This window comes from Paroedura picta, chromosome 1 (genome assembly GCF_049243985.1).
Source record: "Paroedura picta isolate Pp20150507F chromosome 1, Ppicta_v3.0, whole genome shotgun sequence".
Classification (NCBI taxonomy): domain Eukaryota; kingdom Metazoa; phylum Chordata; class Lepidosauria; order Squamata; family Gekkonidae; genus Paroedura; species Paroedura picta.
Window position 1 is genome coordinate 264,572 of NC_135369.1, and position 15,291 is coordinate 279,862.

Sequence of the window (15,291 nt, forward strand, 5' to 3'; positions counted from 1 at the left end):
AACAGCCAGACGGGGGGGGGGGGGCTGGACACAGGAGGGTGGGGAGCGGGGTCAGCCTTGCCAGAAAGCAACATTGAGCCCCACAGCTGGCACCCCCCCCCCTCCTGAACAAACATTAAAAAGAAGAGACAATACCTTGAGGCAGATACTCCCTATTCCTTTTGAATTAATTTCATCCCATGGGTTCTGGTCCAGCCCTCCCTCCAGGCCCAGCAGACCCTGCTCAGGGAATCCCAGTGGGCCACGGGGCAGAGAGCAAAGGAAAGGAAGCCAGCCCTGGTGAGGCCGAAGGGGATCCCGCAGTCACTTCAAGGAATCCCCTTCGACATCCTAAATATTGAGGCTATGGAAGGGGTGTGTGTGTGTGTGTTTTCCCCTTCTCTTTTGTTGCCTTGTTCAGCCTTGGATGGGCCACGTTTATTCTTCTACTTTGGAAATGCTTGCTTGGTCTCACTGTCTGAATGGGGGGTAGAGGGTCAGCCAGTCCCCCCCCCCAGTCGCTGGAGCACAATGACTTGATCATAGAATCATAGAATCAAAGAGTTGGAAGGGGCCATGCAGGCCATCTAGTCCAACCCCCTGCTCAACGCAGGATCAGCCCTAAGCATCCTAAAGCAGATGTTGATGTTGCAAAGAGGGAGAGATGGGCCCTGTGCCCCCACCCAGGAGCCCAGTGGGCAGGCTGGCCCCTTGGCAGAGCCCGGGACCCCAGAGGGCTAGAGGCACAACTCAGCTGAGCAGGAGACACACCTGCTGGGGCGGCAGGAGTGTGTTTGTGGGACCCCTGGGGAGTGAGAGAGAGGGGCAGCGGCCGCACGGGGTTCTCCTGGGACCACAGCGAGGCCTTCCCGGCCTTTCAGGACCCAGCCTGAAGCGACAGGAGGGGCTTGAGAGACCCTCCTTCACAGAAGCCTGGGATTTGGTGGCCCCGTGGACTCAAGGCCCCTTCTGCCGTGGGTCCCTCCATCGGGGAAGGGCTCCGGGCTCCCACGCTGCTCTGTCCGCTCAGGGGAAGGAGGGGCGGCTTTTCCATTCGCCCACCTCTTTGGGATTCAGCTCAGGGCCCCTGGCAGGAGCTCAGGCTGGCTGCTTCTTTCTGGCACATGGGGGGGGGGCTGCCTGGAAGGAGGCCTGCTTCCTGCCCCCCCCCTCCTCTGGTCCGCTTTCAGTCCTCCCCTGAATGAGGTGCCCCTTCTGCCCCCCTTGGGACTCGAAATGTGGGTCATGTTGCTTGTAGAGCTTCTCCCGGCCCTGGGAGAGAAAGCTGGGGGAAGGGTTTCCTTGCTTATGGCCAGCCCCTCCTGCAAGGCTTCCTTCAAGGCTTCCTTCCTTTTGGAGTGGGGGGGGGGCTCTTGCTCCCGGGGTGCAGGATGGGTGGGGCCCAGCACGTATCCTGAGCCCCCAACTCCTGCCCAACACGAGGGGGGAACCAGAGCTGGACGAATTCGCCTGCGAAGAGGAAGCATTGCCAGCAGAAGACCTTTCCCCTGCGAGCACCAGGGGCTCCCACAGCCGGGGGGGGGGGGGAGTTGAGTGCATGGGGTGGAGCACCATCTCAAGGAAGCAGCGTGCAGTTTGGAAATCCCCCTCCACGAAAAAATCCCTTGCACCCCCAAAATTGCACCCCAGCATCAGACACGGGGGTTGCAATGAAGAACGTGGGGGGATGTTGTGGTTCTGAGCCCTTTTTGCCCGAGGGAACTCAAACTAGTCCTGGGGCTGCCGAAGGCTCCCCCCCCCCCGCCCACCTCAGGCCCACCTCTGCTGCACCTGCCTCCTCAGGTGGGCTTCTCCACAGGGGGACTTTTCCAAGGCCCGAACTGCGTGAGTTAATCTGTGGGTGGGTGTGGCTCCCCCGGCCTGTCCAGGCCACTGCTGCGCTTTGTCCCTCGCCTCGGGGTCGCCTGGAACTTTGATCCCGGCAGGAGGGATCCGATCCCGTCTTGCCCTCGGATTCCTGTTCTTGGCCATAATTGGGCCCCCACCGGGCCCCTGGCAGGCGCTGCCGAGGGGAGGAATGTGCGTGGTCTGCCTTACGCAAGAGGGGCGACTGGGGCAGCGGCTTCTGCTGAGGCTGCAGGCCTGCCACCCTCGCCTGCAAACCATGCGGCCCCGCATTTCTTGCGTGGGAGCCCTGGCGGGGAAAAAGACTGTCAAGAGGGCTCATGGAGGAAGGCAGCGTCCCCACAAGCAGCCCTGTGCTCTGCCTCCTGCCCCCTGCAGAAGCCCCTTCGCCACGAGTCCCGCTCAAGAAGAAAAGATCTGCTTCTTGTACCTGGCTTTTCTCTACCCGAAGGAGGCTCAAAGTGGCTTCCAATCTCCTTCCCTTCCTCTCCCCACAACAGACACCCTGTGAGGGAGGTGGGGCTGAGAGAGCTCTCGTGGAACTGCTCAGTGAGAACAGCTCTATCAGGGCTGTGATGAGGTCACAGCTGGCTGCATGTGGAGGAGGACCGGGGGATCAAACCCAGCTTGCCGGATGAGAAGTTGCCGCTCTTAGCTTCACACCAGGCTGGTATCTGGGTCTCCCAAAGGGGCCCCCAGTGGGGAGCATCAGCTGGACTCCTGCACACTCCTCACTGGGGCCTTGTCACCAGCCCCTGTCTGCACCCAAGAGGAGAGGGGCGGTGAAGCCCCTCTTCTCCCGCTGCTCCCCCTCCCAGAGGGGCACTGTGGACGGAGCATTTGAACTCCTGCCTGACAGTCAGGCTGCTCTTAACTGCTGCACCACCCTGGAGCAAGGAGACCTGGGCAGGTGGCCAATGCAATAAGCTTTGACAAACGTCCCCACCTTCACTAGGGAAGGGCCACAGCCTGGGGATGGAGCATCCGCTTTGTGCCCCAAGGGGCTCCTGGTTCCAGCCCAGCCAAAGGGAAGAGCAGAGTGCCCAGCCCCATTTCTGGGCAAAAGCAACCAAGGACATTGGTCCAAAGCCCCTGTTTCCAAAGCCTGAGACCAGCTGGACCGATTGCCCTCCTCGCTTCCAATAGTCAGGCCCTTCAGTCTAGAAACCAGCCAGCTGGGTGAGCCAAGGGGAGCTGGGGGGTGAGCCATCATGTTCCCCCAGAAGGCTCCCATGAGGGTCCTGAGGCCGACCAAGGACAGGGGTGGGGGATCCTGGGGAAGAGGGTGTTCAGGGAGGGGAGGGAATCCGCAGAGAGGTGGCACCTTCTGGAGCTGCAGTTTCCTCCGGGGGAAGAGATCTCTCTGCATGGTGATTCTGGGGGGCCTCAAGCCCACCCCTGGAGTGAAGGTCTGAGGGCTGCCAGTGGATGAGAAGACCACCCAATGACCCAGGGCCAGGGTCCCCTGAGGGCCCGTTGCCAGGAGCACAAGGAGCACTTAGGCTTGGCGAAGGAGGAAGAGCTGCCCCCACCAGGCCCTGTCCCTGGACTCCCCCCCCCCCATCAGGGACCAGATTGCTTGGCTGTCTGAGCTGGGAGGGTGACATCGCCTCTGATGGCCATGAGCAAGTCTGGGATGAGACTCCCACCCTCCAGGCAACCCCCCCCCCCAAGAGATGGGGGCAGCAGCACTGCTTGGAGGGAGGGGGCTGAATCTGAGTGTGGGGCTTTCAGTCCACTTTGGTGGACAGGCCTAAGCCCAGAGCTGGATGGTTGCCATCTCAGGGGAGCTCCTTGGAGAACCGTCTCTACTACACCCACCTGTGGGCTTCTGTGTGATGCCTGTAAAGAAGGGCCAATTAAAATATCTCAGAAGTAGGTGCAGTTGAGTGATTAGTAATTATGCTAAAGAATTCCCAGCAGAGAAAGGAGGAGGCTTCATCTCTTGATAGAAGAAGAAGAAGAAGAAGAAGAAGAAGAAGAAGAAGAAGAAGAAGAAGAAGAAGAAGAAGAAGAAGAAGAAGAAGAAGAAGAAGAAGAAGAAGAAGAGGAAGAGAGTGGCTTCTTTGTACCCAGCTTTCCCTACCCAAAGGATTCTGCGAGCAGCTTACAGGCTCCTTCCTTTCCTCTCCCCAAATCAGGCACCCTGGGAGACAGGTGAGGCTGAGAGAAGATGATGAACCCTTAACAAGAACCCTCTGGGGACGATTTGTCAACCAGTTCTCGATTCACCTGACAGAATTAGGATCCATACCACATTTTACCAACTTGTCAATAAGAATTTAATGGGAAACCCTATCAAAAACCTTGTTGAAATCAAGGTGAACTATGTCCCCAGCATTCCCCTGATCTAGTGAGATTGTAACTTACCCCCCAAAAGAGATACGTTTAGTCTGACATGACTTGTTCTTGAGAAAGCCATGCTGACTCTTAGTAATTACAGCCATCCACTCTAGCTGGTCAAGGACCGACTGTTTGACGACTGGTTCTAAATTTTTCCAGCTATAGATATAAAGCAGATGGGCCTGTAGTTGCCCAGATCCTCCTTTCCCCCTTCTTGGAGATGAAGACAACATTTGCCCACCTCCAATCTTCAGGCTCTCCACCAAGAATTGTCAAAAATAATGGACAAGGGCCCCCAAATTGTATCCTTCTAACTGTCTGCGATTGGGCCTTCAGTATTTCACTTTTGATGCAATCCTGCTCAGAGGATTTGGTTTCACTTAAAGGAACGAGGTGATATCCCTCCAATGATCCTGGGCCACAACTCCCATCCCTCATCACGTGAAATGATTTTGCCACGTTGAGCACAATTCCCCTCGCAAGAGAAGACTGAGGAGAAGGAGGAATTGAGCAGTTCAGCCCTCTCTTCATCACCTCTTACAATGTCCCTTTCTGGTCCCCACCATGGTCCTAAAGGTAAAGGTATCCCCTGTGCAAGCACCGGGTCATGTCTGACCCTTGGGGTGACGCCCTCCAGCGTCTTCATGGCAGACTCAATACGGGGTGGTTTGCCAGTGCCTTCCCCATGTAGGCTAGATATCAGGAAAAAAAATTTCACAGTCAGAGTAGTTCAGCAGTGGAATAGGCTGCCTAAGGAGGTGGTGAGCTCCCCCTCACTGGCAGTCTTCAAGCAAAGGTTGGAGACACACTTTTCTTTGATGCTTTAGGATGCTTAGGGCTGATCCTGTGTTGAGCAGGGGGTTGGACTAGATGGCCAGTATGACCCCTTCCAACTCTATGATTCTATGATTACCATTTACCCCCCAGCAAGCTGGGTACTCATTTTACCGACCTCGAAAGGAAGGAAGGCTGAGTCAACCTTGAGCCGGCTGCTGGGATCGAACTCCCAGCCTCATGGGCAGAGCTTTCAGACTGCATGTCTGCTGCCTTACCACTCTGCGCCACAAGAGGCTCTTCATCACAATGTCACTTTCTTGGCCCCACAATGGTCCTACCACATCCCTATTCTTTCTCCTACTTTGAATATAACCAAAGAACCCTTTTTTTGTTGTTTTTAGCATTTCTTGCTAGCCTAAGCTCATACTGAGCTCTAGCTTTTCTAACACTCTCCCTACAAGCCTTGGCTATTTGTTGATATTCCTCCTTGGTTATCAGGCCCTCCTTCCATTTCCTAAATGAGTCTTTTTTATTACTCAAATCTTTGAAAACTGCTTATGGAGCAACCAGGGTTTCTTTAGGTTCCTCTCAGTTTTCCTTCTCAAGGGAATTGTCTGCAATTGTGTCTTCAGTATTTCACTTTTGAGAAACTCCCCACCTTCTTGGACTTCTATCTTCTTTAGTTTTTCTGACCACGGGATTCCACCCAACATGATTTTAAGTTTGTTAAAATTTGCTCTCTGGCCTGTGTGACTACACATCGCTTTTCTCTTTCCCAAGGTCACAAACTCCAAAATCACATGGTCATGACTACCAAGCACACCCACAACTTTTACCTCGTCAACCAGTTCTTCCCTGTTGGTGAGAATCAAGGCTAAAACAGCAGACCCCCCGGTTGCCCCTTCCACTTTCTGGGAAATGAAGTTGTCAGCAAGACAAGTCAAGAATGTATTGGACTTTTCCTGGTCATCCATCAGATATCTGGCAATCGACATCTCCCATGACTGCCCGGTCCCAACTCTCTGAGAACTTTGTTATCTGGTCTAGGATCATCTCGTCCAAGTCCTCTGCCTGGCCCACCATCATGCCACTATTATTTCCTACTCCTTTTATATTTACCCAAAGATTCTCAGCTGAACTCTCATGCCTAGAGACTAGTATTTCCTCCCAAGTGTTTACATTTTTAACATCTAGAGCGACTCCTCCCCCTTCTGCTCACTTCTGCAGATACCCAAGAGCCGGAGTCCAGGAACACCTGGAGGCCTAAAGTCTTTTATGGCAGGGGAGGAGAAAGAAGGAGACAGAGGCTGGGCCTGTAGGGGAATCAGCAGAGGTGATGTCCTTCTGGCCCTGAGTGCTGCCTCTGTCGCCAGCCTGGGACCTGCCTGGATGGATCTCCAGAGCATGCCTGCCCTGCAAGCCCATTCTGAAATCCCACCCCCGTCCGAAGACCTTGTTGTTGCAGTCTTGTGCATGGCTGGAATGGGCCCCTTACTAAGTAAGTAAATAAATAAACAGTGTTGATAATTCAGCAGGTGACAATTTCTGTAAAATGTCCCCAGTGCAAAACCCGAGAGCAGAAAGGGACAGAAATTAAGAGTAAACAAAAACGCAAGAGAGAAAACACTCCTGAAGGCCAACAGGAGAGAGAGAGAGAGCGGAAGAGACCGGAGCCAAGACAAATTCCTTTCCAAGTCCTTGAACTGGCTGCGGTGCTGCCTGCTGCTTCCTCGGCCCCTGCAGTTTGGTCACTTAGGAAACCAAAACAGTCATCCTGGCGGGGGGGGGGGGGGGGGAGAGAGAGAGAGAGAGAGAGAGAGAGCCACATGTGCAGCCCAAGCCTGGCCAGAAGAACCCAGTTCCAGGAACCCAGAAGCCCAGGCAGAATTGTCGGAGGCTTTCGCGGGGGAAGTCAGCCTGACGGTGGGTTTCCCGGGCTGTGTGGCCTGGTGGTCCGGTCCTTGAAGACCCTGATGTTTCGCCACTGGGGCTGGAGCTGGCATCTCAGAGGAAGGGCTTGGCATGTGCCCTCCCTCTCCAAAGTGTGGAGTCTATAAACAGTTGTGGGGCAATTTATTTACTTCTCAAAGTGTGCATGTGTGTGTGTGTAGATGTGTGTGCACAAGCGCACAACGCATCACATTCCAGGAGAAACACTTTTTAGTGGGCTGGATAATGAACTCCACCCAGACCCCGGAAAAGGGCTCCTGAGATCTCTGCCAGTCTCTACCCTGGATCAGGCAGAGTCTCCGGAGTGGCTCTCTGTCCCGAATTCTTCTTCAGGCAGGGTCGGCTTTTAGGGGTGGCTCCACAGAAGGAACCTTTGCTGATATACGCCACCTTGGGAGCCTTCGTTGCCGCAGCATGGCCCTGTGCTGCAGTGCGGTCAGAGCCCCTAAGCAGCCCTCAGCCTCTCCCTGCGGCTCCAGCCCGTCATTTCGCATTTCTCCTCCACATCCTGCTTGTGACGAAGGGATCCTTGGCTCTCAGACGGTCATGGCCCCCAAAGCCTTGTTGCCCTCTAAGGAGCTATGGGATTCGAATCCAGCTCTTCTCCCGGAGCCCCCCATGGCTGCCCTCTGGAACCCTCCCCAGGCCTTGTAGCCCCTCCGTGGCAAAGAGCAACGAGGAAGACCTCCAGCTCAGCACGGTAGACGGAGAGGCAGAGGCGGGCGACGACCCTCTGAGCAGGATCGGCCAACTCAGAACTTGCCTGAATGCCAAGGAAGGAGGCAGCACAGCGGGCAGGGTGGGGTGCCAGGATGGGGGACAAACACATCTGTAAGCAGATCCTTGACAAATACGGCCCACTTCCATTTCTTTACAAAAACCCCATTGTGTCCACACACACACACACACACCCTCCGCAAACCTCAGATTGCCTGTTGTACAGAGCGGGGGGGGGGGGCACTATACCAGTGCTTATAGCATGTGTGTTGCTCACTGTACAAGTTCCCAAAGAAGTCTGCTGCATGAAGAAACCCTTGCAGGGTCCCTCATCCTGGCTGGGATGGATCTTTTAGAAGGGCTATGCAGGACTCATCAAACGAGGTCCCCTTGAGACCCTCAGGTGCCAGCCAGATGTTTCCTGTGGAGCTAAAAGCAGCAGCCCACCCCACTGAGAGCCAGCTTGGTGTGGTGGTTAGGGGCACGGACTTCTAATCTGGAGTGCCAGGATTGACTCCCCACTCCTCCTCCACATGCAGCCAGCTGGGTGACCCTGGGCTCCCCACAGCACTTGGAAAACTGCTCTGAGCGAGCAGGAATATCAGGGCTCTCTCAGCCTCCCCTCCCTCACAGGGTGTCTGTGGTGGGGAGAGGATTCGCTACCCATTTGTGATGGTCCATGTGGGAACAAATGACATGTCCCTGAATACCATCGCTCCTATTAAAAAAAACTATCAAGATCTGTAATCACGGTAATGACTGGGGAAGGCACTGGCAAACCACCCCGTATTGAGTCTGCCATGAAAACGCTGGAGGGCGTCACCCCAAGGGTCAGACATGACTCGGTGCTTGCACAGGGGATACCTTTACCTTTTTACCTTTACCTTTTATCAAGATCTGGGGAGGAAGCTCAAGCAAATGGGGGCACAAGTGGTATTCTCTTCAGTCTTGCCTGTCAAGGGAAGAGGAATGCGTCGGGAGAGGAAGATAATGAAGGTGAATCACTGGCTGCGTAGTTGGTGCCGGCAGGAGAGATTTGGTTTCTGGGACCATGGGATAGGCTTTCTTGAGGAAGGCCTACTAGCACCTGATGGACTGCACTTATCGAAACTGGGGAAGAATGTGTTTGGCAGGAACCTGGGGAGATTCATCAGGAGAGCTTTAAACTAAAGCCACTAGGGGAAGGAGACAATCAACATAGGGAGTGTATGGAAGGAAAACGATCGGAGGCAGCCCAACCGGCAAGGCTAGCTCATAGGGAACCAAATGTAAAAGGATTCAGTTATCTTTATACTAACGCCCGAAGCATGGGCAATAAGAAGGAAGAGCTGGAACTTCTCATGCTGATGGAAAGGTATGATCTAGTAGGCATCACAGAAACTTGGTGGAATGATTCTCATGACTGGAATGTAATGGTGGATGGATATGAACTGTTCAGAAAAAACAGAATAGATCGAAGAGGTGGAGGAGTGGCACTGTATGTGAGGAAAGGGCTTACCTGTCAGGAAATTCTAGTGGAGGAGAGCATATCTACAGTGGAAAGCATCTGGGTGAAAATAAGCGAGGGGAAAACAAACAGTGTGGTGGTTGGTGTCTGCTACTGACCGCCTGACCAACGAGAGGATGTGGATGCTGCACTTTGTGAGCAGCTTGAGAAAATATCCAAGCGGCAGGACCTTGTCATCATGGGTGACTTCAATTTCCCAGATGTGTGCTGGGAAACAAACTCTGCAAAGCATCCTCAGTCATGCAAGTTTCTGACCTGCCTGGCTGATAATTTCATTTATCAAATGGTAGATGAACCCACAAGAGGGTCAGCCATACTGGACTTAATACTGACCAACAGGCAAGAGTTGGTGGATGAGGTGAAGGAGGTGGGGACCCTAGGGGGAAGTGACCATGTCCTCATAGAATTCCTTTTGAGATGGGGAGCCAAGGAAGCTTGTAGCCAGACGCGGATGCTGGATTTTCGTAGGGCAAACTTTAATAAACTCAGAGACATGATGAGTGTCATACCATGGACGAGAATGCTGGAAGGGAAGGGAGCATGTGAAGGGTGGGTGCTACTCAAACAAGAGCTATTGCATGCTCAATCAATGACTATCCCAGAAAGACGAAAACACTGCAGGAGCTCTAAGAAGCCTATTTGGATGAACAGAGAATTTCAAGAGGAACTAAGAAAGAAAAGGGAAATGTTCAGGAAATGGGGGGAAGGACAGAGCTCTAAAGAAGAGTACCTACAGGTTACTAGACACTGTAGATCAATCATCAGAAAGGTCAAAGCTGAGAGTGAGCTAAGATTGGCCAGGGAAGCCCATTGTAACAAGAAAAGATTTTTCAGTTATGTGAGGAGCAGACGTAAAGTAAAGGAGGCAATAGGCCCACTGTTGGGTGCGGATGGACAAACTCTAACGGAAGATGCAGAGAAAGCAGAAAGGCTTAGTGCCTATTTTACATCTGTTTTTTCCCACAGGTCAGTTTAGGCACATCTAGAGAAGGCAGTAGTCAAGAGATAGTGTCTGGGTGGCAGGTTGACATGGACAGAGAGGTTGTCGAGAGGCATTTAGCTGCACTGGATGAGTTCAAATCCCCTGGTCCGGATGAAATGCACCCGAGAGTGCTCAAAGAACTTTCCAGAGAACTTGCACAGCCCTTGTCCATCATCTTCGGGACCTCTTTAAAGACTGGAGATGTCCCGGAGGACTGGAAGAGAGCAAACGTTATTCCGATCTTCAAAAAAGGGAGGAAGGATGACCCGGGAAACTACAGACCAGTGAGTCTGACCTCTGTTGTGGGGAAGATAATGGAGCAGATATTAAAGGGAGCGATCTGCAAACATCTGGAGGACAATTTGGTGATCCAAGGAAGTCAGCATGGATTTGTCTCCAACAGGTCCTGCCAGACCAACCTGGTTTCCTTTTTTGACCAAGTAACAGGCTTGCTGGATCGTGGAAATTCGGTTGATGTCATTTACTTGGATTTTAGTAAAGCTTTTGATAAGGTTCCCCATGATGTTCTGATAGATAAATCCTGCTCAAGGACTGGCCCAGAAGACTTTGTTTCCTTTAAAGAAACTAGGTGTTTATGGATTGCCTCCACAGTGATCCTAGGCCACCATTCCCATCCCCCGTTGTGATATGTTTTTGCCACATTGATCACTATTTCCCTCACAAGAGAAGACTGAGGAGAAATAGGAGTTAAGCAGTTCAGCCTTCTCTTCATCATCTTTAACTACTCCTAGCAGAGCGGATTAAATAAAGCAGTAAGGGCCCCAAGGGCGGGCCCTGTCTGGGATGAGGAAGGATGCCGATAGGCCCCTTCCCCCGGACTGACAATCGGAGGGCCCAATCTGCAGGCGCAATCGATTGTCAGTCCGGCGGGACCAATTGCGGCTAGGGACTAATTGCTAGCCGCGCGCTTCGCGCCACCCAATCCTCCCCCCTTCCTTTTCTCCCGCATTCAGCCAGCTGCCATTACCTGCCTCGCCCGGGAGACGACAGGTCGCCGCCTCGCCACACGCCCAGGATGGGCCGGCAGTAGCGGCCGTGTTGTCAGCGCTGCCTCCAGCCGCGACCGCCTGCTGAACACCTCACCCCCGGCCCGCACACCTGGGAGCGGGCCGCGACGCCACCCGGCGCTGGAGGACACGGCCGTGGCGGAGGTGCCCGCCCCGCTCGCACACAGACCCGCTCGGCCGCTGCCCCACATCGCCCGGCGGGCCGCCCGCCGGAGGAGGCTCAGGGACCACTTCCGGAGCCGCAGGCCGCGCCACCACTGACCGTGCCGCCGGTCCTGCCCGCCGCCAAACAACCGGCCCATCGACAGCGGCCTCACCTCCAGCTCCACCACCTCCATTGACTGACTCGCCACCACAGGCCCAGGTAGGCCACGCCACTGGGAGGGGTCCCAGGACGAGATGGCTCCGGCTCACACGTGGCCCCGCGCGCGCCCTTGGGTCTGGCCCCTGGCCCACCACATCTGGAGAGCCGGCCCGCAAGACTCCCGAGCCCCGCTAGCGCCCGCTGTATTTCGAGGTCCTACGATGTCCCTATTCTTTTTCTTGCTTGGAATATAACTACAGAAGCCTTTTTTGTTATGTTTAGTATTTCTTGCTGTTTCTTCATAAGTATAATTGGTACACCACCCCCCTTCTTTCCCTGTCTGTCCCTTTTGAATAGATTGCACCCCTCCATTCTACTATTCCCATTGTGAGTTTTATCCCACCAAGTTTCTGTGATTCCTATTAGAATCATAGAATCCTAGAATCATAGAGTTGGACGTTCTGAGTGGAGGATTTGTCAAACTTGAAGGAATATGCTGATGACACGGCACGTTATTTTTAGTTGCGCTGTTATTATGGCCTTGCCGATATTGCATAATAAGCATGAAGGATAGAATCATAGAATCCTAGAATCATAGAGTTGGAAGGTATCTCCTGGGTCATCTAGTCCAACCCCGTTCAGAATGCAGTACACTCACAACCCTCTTGCTCATCCCCTGTCTCCTGCCACCCCCTTGAGCCTTCACAGAATCAGCCTCTCCGTCAGATGGCTCTCCAGCCTCTGTTTGAAGACTGGCAGTCTTCAAGCAAAGGTTGGATACACACTTTTCTTGGATGCTTTAGGATGCTTAGGGCTGATCCTGCGTTGAGCAGGGGGTTGGACTAGATGGCCTGTATGGCCCCTTCCAACTCTATGATTCTATGATTCTATGAAAATCTCCATAGATGGAGAACCCACCACCTCCCGAGGAAGCCTGTTCCACTGAGAAACTGCTCTGACTGCCAGGAACTTCTTCCTGGTGTTTAGACGGAATTTCTTTTGAATTAATTTCATCGTATTGGTTCTGGTCCGTCCCTCTGGGGCAAGAGAGAACAACTCTGCTCCATCCTCTATATGGCAGCCTTTTAAATACTAGGTCATAGCCCCCTTCCTCTATTACAACTACTAGTTCCTCTTGCTTGTTTCCCATACTCTGTGCATCAGTGTAGAGACATCATAATCCATCCTTTGTGTGCCTCGTGGTTTTGGTTATTGAACTTCCTTGTATGCTAGTAGTTCCCTGCTTATGTAAGATTCCCTGTAGATTTGCAATCTTCTAATCTTCAGATCTTGCCTTCACACCAAGTTCTGAATTTACGTCTCACGCCCCCTTTGGATCTAGTTTAAAGCCCTCTTTACCAGGTGTGTAAGGGTTCTCCCAAAAATACTTTTTCCGTCCCTTGTAAGGTGCAAGCCGTCTCCTGATAACAGCCCCTCATATTGACATTGTTGACCATGATCCAGAAATCCAAACCGTTCCCGTCGACACCGTTGACGTAGCCAGTCATTTGCTTGCATGATTTTTCTCTGTCTTCCTATGCCTCGGCCACTGACAGGAAGGACTAATGAAAACACAACCTGAGCTCCCAGGTCTTTCACCTTTCCCCCCAGATCCACAAAGTCTTCCTTAATATGTTCCATGCTCTGCTGGGCAGTATTATTTGTTCCTACTTGGATGAGGAGGAAGGGGTCATGATCCGTGGGCTTGATGAGCCTGTCCAGCCGTTCTGTCCCGTCCTTGATGCGTGCACCAGGTAGGCCGCAGACCTCTCGAGACGACAAGTCAGGTCTACACACTTTGGCCTCGACACCTTGCCAGGGGGGGGGAATCATGAAAACAGGCAGGAGGGATTATAGAGGCAGGAGGCCGTGGGTTGCTAGGAAACGAGGCCCTGGTTTCCAGCTGGGGGACGTGAGTAGGCCCTGACTGTTTTGAAACTGGCAGCATTGCCAACTTCCAGGTGGCGCCTGGAAGGGTCTTGGCATTTACCTGATCTTCAGGCTGACCAGTTCTTCTGGAGAAGAGGCCTGCTCTGCTGGGTGGGCCTGCTGGCCTTACACGCTGCTGAGGCTCTTCCCTCCCCAGGCCCTCCCCCCAAATCTCCATGACCTTTCCAGCCCAGAGGTCGCACCCCAGAAAGGGATCCTGCCTGCCAGCCAGGGGGCATTCCAGAAACGGTCCTGGGGTAATGGCCTCCATTGCCTGGGGTGTGGCCACAGCAGTGGAGGGAGTGGAGCTGGGAGAGGAGGCGGGGTTGCTAAGAGATGGTGAGGGGCAGAGCCGGGGTTGCTAGGAGACGGACAGTGGTTGCTGGGAGCGGAGTGTGGCCTCTCCTTCCTTCCCATTTCTGAAGTCCTCCATGAATGGGGAGCCTCCTGGGCTGTCCTCTGCTGCCACCAGCTGCCCCCTTGACCTCTGCGGTGCCCGGGAGCCTGCCCTTCCCCCAGAGCCCCCATCAGCGGGTGGAGTGCCACATGCTACCTGCTGGCCCAGGCCAGGGGAGCGATGTCAGGCCCTCCGCGGCGCCAGGCTTGGCCCTCCCCTCACCCCAAGAAGGTAGGGCTGGGGGGCAGGTGGCCCTAGGGAGGAGGGGCAGCCATGCGGGGGCAACTCTGGCCTGGGGGTTGCGTCGAGAGTTGGGGGCGGGACACGCACAAAGCTGCCCATGACTGACGCAGGTCCCTCAAGGCCACTGCTCTGGACTCCACCAGGCGTCCCCTCCCTTTTGGCTGAAGATGCCAGCTGGGGTGGGGCTTGACCAGTCGGCTGCTCCAGCCCTGAGCCACAGCCCCTCTCCCCTGGTCCCCCCAACTGGCAGGTGCTCTCTGGAGCCTTGAGCCAGAAAGGGTCTTCCCTGCCCCCTCCTGGCCATGCAGGGGCCCCTGAAAGTGATGGGAGGCGAGGGCAGAGAGTGAAGCTGCCTGTTCCTTCCAGGAGGGCTGAGCTCCAGAGGGTGGGGAGGGGAGGGAGCCTGAGGGGAAGGCTCAAGGGGGAAAGGGAGACAGAGGAGAGGGGGGTTCTGGTTCCAGCTGGGGTGGGAAGGTGGAGGACTGGACCGACCCAGGCAGGACAGGGAGCTTCAGGGGCAAGACCCTGCCCAAGTGTGACTCTGAGGCCGGGAAACGCTCCTTTGGATCCAGAGACACAGTGGACCCCTGACGGGAGGGAATCTGCCTCCCCAAACCCAAATCAAATGACCAAGAGATTTGGGCAGCAGGAGCCCAGGTCCTCATGGCCAGAGCTGACTCTCTGAGCAGGGGGATTTTGATGATGGTTATCCTATTACAGACCCAGCTCCCCCAGCCTTTCCTCGTACAACTTGGTCCCCAAAGCCCTCCCCATCTTCGCAGCCCTCCTCTGGACACGCTCCAGCTTGTCTACCTCCCTCTCCAGTTGTGGAGCCCAAAGGCTTCCCGGCATTGCAAAAGGTGCAGAAGAGCAACCAGAAGGATCCGGTGAAGAAGAAGGGTGGGAGAAGGCAGGGCTTTCTGGCTGGGAGGGGGACGGCTGCAGGGTCACCTGACAAAAGTTTACAGAATTACGCCTAGGAGATTCTTCTTTCCCTTTCTCGCAATGCAAGAACTTGGGCCCTCCAAGGAGTAAAGAAGGCAGTCGGCTTAGAACAGACCCAAATGAGTCCTTCTTCACCCAATTGGAATTCTCTGCCACAGGAATGGGTGGCAAATTCCGGAGGGGGCTGGAAAGACAGAGGCCGCAGGGGCCCCTGAGTGCAGAGGGGACCCTCTGTCTGGAGCAGGGATGCTTAGGAGGACGTCTGGCCCTGCTGGTGGACCGGTTTGGGCCACTGTGTGGGGCAGAGTGCTGGGTTGGTGGGTT

General features: G+C 54.4%; 1 protein-coding gene across 1 annotated transcript in view; it reads right to left on the minus strand.

The window, feature by feature from the left end:
* Positions 1-15,291, minus strand: part of LOC143827844 (immunoglobulin superfamily member 8-like) — a 166,467-nt gene that overhangs the window by 17,736 nt on the left and 133,440 nt on the right. The window lies entirely within an intron of this gene.